Source organism: Callospermophilus lateralis, chromosome 11 (assembly GCF_048772815.1).
Source record: "Callospermophilus lateralis isolate mCalLat2 chromosome 11, mCalLat2.hap1, whole genome shotgun sequence".
Lineage (NCBI taxonomy): Eukaryota > Metazoa > Chordata > Mammalia > Rodentia > Sciuridae > Callospermophilus > Callospermophilus lateralis.
The window spans coordinates 69,714,902-69,724,826 of NC_135315.1; the positions used below are offsets into that span (position 1 = coordinate 69,714,902).

A 9,925-nucleotide genomic window follows, 5' to 3' on the forward strand; every position below is an offset into this window, starting at 1 on the left:
TAAAAATGTCTAGGTGAATCCTCATTTTCAAAACTGCATATTGAAAACTACTTTATTCAAGTAATTTCTTCAAAAAAAGTATGCATGTTCTGACTGTGGAATTAGTCTACTGGTCAATTAAAGACAACTTTAATTACCTTTTAAAAACTTTTTTTCATAGAAAGGAGAGATGTTGTATGTGTTTCTCAAATAAACACCATTATGTAAGTCCATTAAAAATAACAACAACAATAACAACAACAACAACAACAAAAAAGTAGAATCAAAGGAAGACCTACAATGTTTATGCCAAGCAGGAATCTGCCTGCCACCACCTGTGGTCTCACGTTACTCAAAATAGATGCTGGACTCAGGATTCTGAAACTAAGTTTCTATTATTTGAGTTCTAGCAAAATGTAAGGTTCTGTAGCCTCAACTAGTATAATGTCTTCCCTGTCCAAATCCAGAATGATTATTCTGATAGCCTCCATGCTGGAAGTGTTGTTCAAACTGACCCCCTTGGTGGTAAGTCTGGCTCCCCCTTCCTCCCCACCCACCTCCCTGGCCTCCACGACCACCCTGGCCTCCACGACCACCTCTTCCACCACGACCACCACCTCGATCACTGTGGTGCCCACCATCTTGATATCTATTGTCCTGCTGGTATCCACCACCCTGGTATCCACTTCCTGTGTATGAAGATGTTTGGAAACCACTATAACCACGGCCTTGATAACTACTACTGTGGCCACCATGATAGCCACCTGGCTGGAAACCTGAATCTCGATAACCACCATGTTGGTAGCCGCCTCCTCCTCCTCCTCCTCCTCCTCCTCCTCCTCCTCCTCCTCCTCCTCCATTCCCACCATCTGTCCAGCCTCCTTGATGCTTATTTCCTCTTCCTCCCCCTCGGCCATCATGGTCATAGCCACCACGTCCACCTCTCCCTCCTCCTTGTTCATGACCTCCACGTCCACCAAATGAGGAATGTTCATAACCACCTCTCCCTCCTCCTCGACCTCCTGCTTGCTGCTGGAGGCCATCTTGCCTTTTCTGCCATGGTGGCATCTCTGGGGGTGGTGGTTCAATTTCATTGGGTCTACCACCTCTGTCAGGTACTCTGCCCATCAACACCTTATTGATGGCACAGGCAGTCTTTTCTCTTATGCAACCACTGCTTGTCCTTAAAATCTTTGACAAGTCTTGCCTTGCAGCCAAAAGATGAGCAACAGAAATAGTGCTTTTAGGAGATAAGACTGAACGCTTCGGCTGATAAACCTTGGCTAATTTTTCTGTCTGACTCTTAGCTCTGTCAGATCAGCCAAAGGACTGAACAGTGACATCCAAACGTTTTATTAGCAGCTTTCTCCAAACTTCATATTCATTAGCTATGGCTTGGTTAATTGCTTCTATCTTTTCCCAGTGGGCTGGTCCCATTGGCTTCTTCAGTAAAGGCTTTCCCACATGATTATGTGGAACTTTTGCTAATGTTTCCTTTAATTTTTTTTCAATCCCGCTGAAGAATTGGAACATAGTTATATTGGCTGGAGGTTTGGACATTCCTAGAGCAATACATATGCCTTTCAACTCTTGAAAGACCTCACTACCGCCTCCTTCTTGAGCTTTTTTTGGAGGAGCATTCACACAGAGCATTCTGGCAGCTTCTAGTTTTGAGATGAGGTATGTGAGCAAAAGGAGGCAGTTCTTCTGTATGAGAAGGCGCTTGGTCACATCCCCAGAGGTCAGTGAAAGATATGGGCAGTTCATCTCCCCTAGTAGCCCACTCACCTCAAGCTGGAATTCTTCAGCCTCACTTGGACTGTTAGTTGCTTGAGCATTTTCCTCTAGTTTACAGAGCACTCTTAATTCAGATACCAGCCAAGCACAGAGTTTGGTAAACTCGGGGGAACTGGCTCCAGCAGAGACTGCTTGAGACAGTGCGCCATCATCCAACAATGGGCCCTTGTAACCTAGGTCTTCCAACGACTCCAAGATGTCAGTCTCCATGAGGTCACACTCCATGCTACTGTGGTATTCAAATTTCCGAGTCGTCAGGCTCCCCTCTTCGCAGGCAACCTACACTCGCGCATGCGCTCTCTCCCCGGAACTCCCAAATCCTCACTATTACTTTTAAATTATACACATCCTTGACACTAAGAGTGTCACTGATTACTTTTTTTAAATTTTTTCAAGATCTCTCTCTCTCTCATATTACAAAATGAAATCAAATATTTTTTTTACTAAGAAACACTCTCAGCCTTTAATAAAATATTCAATAAAGAAAAAGGGTTTCACTGATTTTCTTAGAGCCTCACTAAGTTGCTGAGGCTGGCTGACTTTAATGTTATAGAAGTTTGCAATATATATAGCATGAATATAGAGGGTAGTGTTCATTTGACTCTTTCTCTTGGGGACTGTGCCAGAGTTATCTTCTTCTTTCACTTTTACCTTATTTTTTCCTCCAAAGATTCTACCCTTTACCCTCATACTACAATTGGTCCACCATTAGACTTTTTAAATCTGAACTCTTGAGTTGGTCATTCTTCCCCTCTTTCCTTCACAGCACTTTTTTCTCTACCGGTACCTATTTCACCAATACTTTTTCATTAATCCTCACTACTACATACTCAGTATCCACCAATTTCACATGTTGACCCAACCCTGTTCTGCCTTTTCCATGGATCATTTTGAGATCCCCTCCACCTAGATATCAATAGTGCAGAGTAAGGTCAGGTAAGGGTGTTATATATATGTAGATTTTTAAAAGTCATTTACATAACAATAAGCCTATTAAAATTGGGATGTATTTTGTCTTGGGTTAAAAAAAGAAATCTACAGACTGCACTGTTATACTGAATTGTTTAAAATTCATTAATCTCAATAATTTGGAAAAAGAAATTCTATAAAAAGGAGAATAAAGAAAAGAACATAATACATAAAATTGAATAATTTGAAGACACACCAAGTGTACATATCAAAGAGTGTCATATATTGGTGCTTTCAAAAGACAAATTAATTTGAAATAAATGTAGTTAATGTGAGATGTAGTAATCACTTATTAATTATATCTAATGGTAGTATACATGTATACGTACAAAATGCATCTCATAAAATTATGAGTATACATTGCAAAAAATGAACTCTACAGTAATTTTTTTTTTAATTTTGCTGACAACACTATAAATACCTACATCTAGGTTTATGTATTACTAAATGTTCAGGATACATTTTGTACTTTATAAAGTTTACAACTCACCAACAGACCTTTTTATTCAATTTTTGAAAGGAGTAGTATTTATTTTAATACTAATATTATTAAATAAATAATATTTAATTTTTAAATATTTTTAAATTATGTATGACAACAGAATGCATTACAATTCTTATTACACATATAGAGTATAATTTTTCATTTCTCTGGTTTTATACAAATTATATTGACATGAATTCACTTCTTTATACATGTACTTTATATAACAATATACGTCATATTCCACCATCATTTCTAACCCCACAATCCCTCCCCTCACCTCCAAACCTGCTAAAGGTAATTTTGATACACAATGATGTATGCTATGAAGTTATAGAAAAGAGTATATACCTTATAATAATATGAACAAATAAAGTTTTGTAACTAATACATAGCATAATAATAATAATAATAAACTTGCCATTTAGACATTAATAAATTATACATCTAGCACTACTGACATCTTTTCAAAAAAGAATTGACATCTTTTCCAAAAAAAGGGGGGGAGTTATTTGTGGGGGAAAATGGTATTCTATGCTTTCTTAATATCAAGAATAAATTATTTTCAGAAGTTATATATATATATATATATATATATATATATATATATATATATATATTTTAAAGAGTGAGTGAGAGAGAGAGAGAGAGAGAGAGAGAGAGAGAAATTTTTAATGTTTATTTCTTAGTTTTCAGTGGACACAACATCTTTGTTTGTATGTGGTGCTGAGGATTGAACCCGGGACGCACGCATTCCAGGCAAGCACCGTACCACTTGAGCCACATCCCCAGCCCAGTTATATATATTTCAATATAAAAATAAAACAGAATCAGGTTCCATGGCACACACCTCAATCCCTTTGGATTGTGATGCTAAGGCAAGATGATCCTGAGTTTAAAGCCAGCCTTAGAAACTTAGCAAGGCCCAAAGCATCTATGTGTGTCCCAGTTTCTGTGTGCCCCTGATTTAAATTTCCAGTAAGAAACAACAGCAAAGAGAATACAAAGTATTGATGAGGACACAGAACAAATCCTCATGAACTAAAGATGAAGTAGAAATTGCTATTATTTCATCATGAAAACTATGTGTGTGTATATATATATATATATATATATATATATATATATATATATATATGAAATACTCCTCACCAAGCAGCTTAGACCTGTAGAAATTATAGTTTGTGTGTACCATGACAGTGTTCATGTATGTGATAGCATAAGACTAGAGCTATACTTGTCAATACAATAGAAATCTGTGGCATAGGAGGAAAGAGGAGGTGATTCAGAAAAATAAAAATAATAAAGTTTGAGAAAAAATGGTTTCTGGAGCCCAGAAAGATTTTAGGTTTAATTAGAGTACAAAATACCACATAAGTATTATACTGAAGTTACATCTGTTAAATACATCACATGTATAATGGATTTCAAGGAAAATATGTGGAACTTACCACAAACTAAATACAAATTTACAAAAGCACATAAAATAGCATGTGCGTAAATAAAACTAATCAATACAAAGACAACTATTTTAACTCAATTTAATATATAATATTTTCCTATCAAAATTTTAGCATGTTTTTATTTAAATACAAGAAGAGAGCTGAACCTGTTGGTGCACAATTGTAATCCCAGTACCTTGGGAGGCTGGGACAGGTATTGTGAGCTCAAAGCCAGCATCAGCAAAAGTGAGGCCCTAAGCAACTCAGTGAGACACTGACTCTAAATGTCATACAAAATAGGTTTGGAGATGTGGCTCGATTCCCCTGAATTTAATTCCAAGTACCAAATAAAAGAAAAGAAAAGAAGGGACCAAAACATTATCTAGGAAATAAAATATATGTAAAATGCCCCAAAACTTTTAATAAAAAATAAATATAGTTATTGTTATGAGACACATTTAATGTATATTATGAAACTATGTTGCAATAATACAGACCAATATATCATAATATGAATCAAATCTGAAACCATATGTAGATCAATAGCATTGTTAAGAGCAATTAAAACATATTTTTTTTATGTTACTATGTCCCTGATACACAGGTAATAATGCCAATACTACCAATTGCTCCTAGAAAGCTTTTGTGTGTGTGTGTGGATGTGTGTGTCGATGTGTGTACTGAAAGGCATATGTAAAACCGATCATATGAAAAATAACATAGACATGAATGAATGAATCTATCCAACCTAAAGTTAGAATTGGGACATAGTGGCAAAGTTCACTGTTAGAGTGTGCATGCAGAATGTGCAAGATAGTCAGTTCCAACCTTAGCAACACTATGAAAAGCAAATATTAAGAGGAAATGATGTTGAAAATAAAGAAGAATAATAAATGAGACACTCTCCCTCCATCTATAGATACATTTAAGGAAAAAACTACTGTGAGGGTCTCTTTGGCAAAATCATGAATGAGTAGAGAGACTTAGATACACTGGATATTAGTCTGGTCTTAAGAAATGTACCACATTTGGTACAAAATCCCCAATTACCATTATCACCTCTAGTGAACAGAAATGTGAGAGAGGGGCTGAGGATGTAGCTCAGTTTTTAGAGTGCTTGCCTTGTATGCACAAGGCCCTGGGTTCAATCTCTAGCACCACAAAAAAAAAAAAAAAAAGAAAAGAGAAGAAAGAAGGAAATATGAAAGAAATGATACAAAAAAATGGTGATATCTAGGAGCCATAAAATCCTTCACAAGTGTTTCATAAGCTGTGACCAAGACACAAAAATACCCAAATATCAAAGCTGTCAATTTATCTCAAAAAAACCCAGCCAGCATATTTTCCCAATTGCTATTGCTGACAGATGAAGTTCACTCTAGCTTGTATTATAGGTAAAATAGGGAGGAATCCAGTAAACTACTCTTAGCTTGAGTGAGATTTTAGCACTTCCTGAATCCTGCCCCAACCCTGAAAGACTAGTAATAAGGCCAGAACTACCAATTCCTTTTAGAAAAAGTTTTTGGTTTTTTTTTTTTTTGTGTGTGTGTATGTGTGTATTAAATGTTTCAAATTTAACATATTTTTTATGTTACTATGTCCCTGATACACAGGTAATAATGCCAGAACTACCAATTGCTCCTAGAAAGCTTTTGTGTGTGTGTGTGGATGTGTGTGTCGATGTGTGTACTGAATATCTAAACTTTAACATATTTTATTTATGTTACTATATCCTGAAGTTCCAAACTCTAGAACAAAGGGTGATTGAGCTTATGTAAATCTCTGTAGATTTCAAACAATGAATTTACATTCTTTTCCCATCACTTTTATGAACTATGATACCAAACAGCAGCTCAGAAAGGAGGTTAAAAACAATGATCCCTGTTTATTCCAACAAATCTTTACAGAATAGTCCTACATTGGCTACTTCATATAAACTTTCCACAGGGATAAAATGCATCAGTCAAAGAGATTTTCTGTAGCCTGGGCAGTGTTGTTGAAAAGGTTATTATAATAATCTGAAAGAGCTAGATGTGGTGGCAAATATACTAGAGACTGGAGAGACAAGTCAGGAGAATTATGATTTGAAAGACAGCCTTAACAACATAGCAAGGCTATAAGGAACTTATTGAGATATTAGTGATATATCACCTGTCACAAAAAAAAAAAAGGACTGGGGACATAACTCAGTGGTAAACACCCCCGGAGTTCAATTCCTAGCACCAAACCACACCAAACTAAACAAATATTTGTAAAATAGTAGGGACTCCAGAATATAGGTGTATATGTATAGATAAAAATTTTAGTTACAATATAAAGTTAATAAAGATACTTTTGAAAAAAATTTCATGGTTCTTTTTTTTTAAGAGAGAGAGAGAGAGAGAATTTTAATATTTATTTATTCATTTTAGTTTTCGGCAGACACAACATCTTTATTTGTATTTGGTGCTGAGAATAAAACCCAGTGCCACACGCATGCCAGGCAAGCGCACTACCACTTGAGCCACATTCCCAGCCCCTATCATGGTTCTTAAGAGCTCAAAATTAAAATGCCATATAATCCACTAATAATAATTTTTTTTGAAGCAGGGTATTATTGTGAATGTCTGTACTCTCAGGGGCTCAGGAGGATGAAACAGAAGGAACTTAAATGCAAGACCAGCCACAGAAACTTGGCAATGGCTTAGGTGACTCAGTGATATCCTGTCTTATTAAAAAAAATAGGGATGTAACGCAGTGGTAAAGTGCCTAAATAAATAAAAATAAATAACAATTCTTGGTTTAAAAAATGTCCTATATCCCAGTAATTATAATTCTGGATAAATATCTAAAGAAATTGGAACACTTTTGTTTAAGAAATTACTTCGCTTCCATTTTTATTGTAGGTTTATTCACAGTATCTAATAAAACGAATCAAATGCAGTGCCTTTTAGATGCAAGGTATTGATGAAAAGGTTTCTTCCAGCTGCAGATCATCCATCTACTTGCCTTAAAGGCTGCTTACTTATAATTCAAACTGCTCCCTAAAAGGCAAGACTCAGATATGGATTCTTCTGAGCACTCCAAGAAATTTTGGTACCTCTGGACAAATTCTGTAAGACTTTTCCAAAACTAAGGAATAGGTAAATTTTGAAGTTTGGAATGTGGACAACATACAGTAAATTCCTGAAGGGGGAATCTTAATTCAGACACTGTGATAAGGTATCTGGTCTGGGGAAGAAAGAGGAAGTAAAATTAGAGTTTGAGATAAAACTAGACTTTGCTTCACTGATTTCTAGGTTATTGATTTAATCCAAAGAAATATTGTAAAAGGGTTAAAGCTACTAATTAAAATTTATATAAAAATTGTATTTAAAAAGTACCAGGAAAGAGCTGAAGGTGTGGTTCAGTGGTACAGTGCTTGCCTAGCTTATATGAGGCCCTGAGCTTAATTCTCAGCACCACATATAAATAAATAAAATATAAATAAATATTAAAAAAATACCAGGTAAGAGTTTAGGGTTATTGCTCAGTAGTAGAGTGCTTCGCTAGTATGGATGAGGCAGTCTGTTTGATACTGGACCCACATTAATAATAATAATAATAATAATAATAATAATAATAATAATAATATAATAATAATAAAGATAAAGATATTTTGTTCATCTACAACTAAGAAAAAAGTACAACAGTGCTATGGCCTGTAACCTTCTAATTATCTGTGTTCTAATTAAGCCCTTGCAAATGAACTTTCTTATTATTTAAATTAAAGCCCAGTTCCACTTTTATTTCCAGCCACACCAGGACAAAGGAGTTTGCTTGAATATTAGGAATGCTTCTAAATGTCATTTTAATAAAGTTGTCTTACATATTTAAAAACTCAGTTGAAACAAACTTGGTGGCACAGGCCATAATCCCTGTGGTGCAAAAGAATTATACATAGGTATCATGAGTTCAAAGCTACCCTCAGCAAAAGCAAGGCACTAAGCAACTAAGTGAGATCCTCTCTCTAAATAAATACAAAAAAAGACTGGGGATGTGTCTCAGTGCCCCTGAGTTAAGTACCTGGTACAAAAAAAAAAAAAAAAAAAAGAAAGAAAAGAAAAGAAAAAAATTCAATTGAGGACAAATACATTAAGAAAACAAACAAACAACAATAACCAAAAAAAAAAAAAAAACCAAAAACCTTAGTTTTGGACAAATTACCTACACTATTGTGAGGATGGCCTTAAGCCTGGCTTAAAAAACTCCGTTTTAAAAACTTCAGTTTGAAACATGCAGTCTCACCAGGCATGCCTAAAGAAGCCCTGAAGTATGGCCTTCAGACATAAACAAATCACTTCCCCTCACTTTGATAAAGAGAGTGAGGCCTCTGGCAGGTTGTCCTCACCTAATAAGAGGGAAGGGTGAGAAGACAAAGGTGCAGACCACCAGACCAGATGTTTCTGGCCCTAGAGTAAATGATGTCATGGAAAAATCTGGTGGTAAGTAACAAGAATTGAAAAAAGGTAAAAAAGCTGCAAAATTTAGTATAAGGAGTAGAGCAAATGAACAGATGTTCAGCCAGCTCAATAAAAAATGCACTTGAGCTGGGGAGGCTGATGAGGACTTGGAATGACATCTCATCACTTCTCACCATTTGTATTATCATCACCACTGTTAAACTCTACAGCCACACCTTCCTGAGAGGGAGAAAGGTAAAAAGATTATGTGATGTTCTTCTCATGTCATGAAAACTTAATTTCAGTGGGGAGAAACCCAATGGGGAAAATAAAACCAAGAGGCAAGATCTCCCACACACCCCAAATACATACTTTTAAGAATAAAAATTTTATCAAAATTACTTTAAAAATTCATTTAATGGGCTGGGGATGTGGCTCAAGCGGTAGCGCGCTCGCCTGGCATGCGTGCGGCCCGGGTTCGATCCTCAGCACCAAATACAAACAAAGATGTTGTGCCTGCCGAAAAACTAAAAAATAAATATTAAAAAAATTCTCTCTCTCTCTCTCTCTCTCTCTCTCTCTCTCTCTCTCTCTCTCTCCACTCTCTCTTTAAAAAAAAATTCATTTAACTTTTGTACTGTCTGGTATTATGAGAATGCAAATTTTATTTTAAACTTTTAAGCAATGTCCTAAGGCATTAATATATTCCCAGAGGGAAAAACAATAAAATGAACTAGTATAATTTAAAAATTACTAGTATTCATAATAAAAATTAAGAAGTACAGCTTAAATCAATTTAATAACTTAAACCATTATATCCAAAATATTATTAT

At 35.5% G+C, this 9,925-nt stretch overlaps 1 pseudogene; it reads right to left on the minus strand.

Annotated features, from left to right (window-relative positions):
* Window positions 1-411: 411 nt before the first annotated feature.
* LOC143410166 (protein FAM98A-like) lies at window positions 412-2,041 on the minus strand (annotated as a pseudogene).
* Between the last annotated feature and the right edge of the window lie 7,884 nt (window positions 2,042-9,925).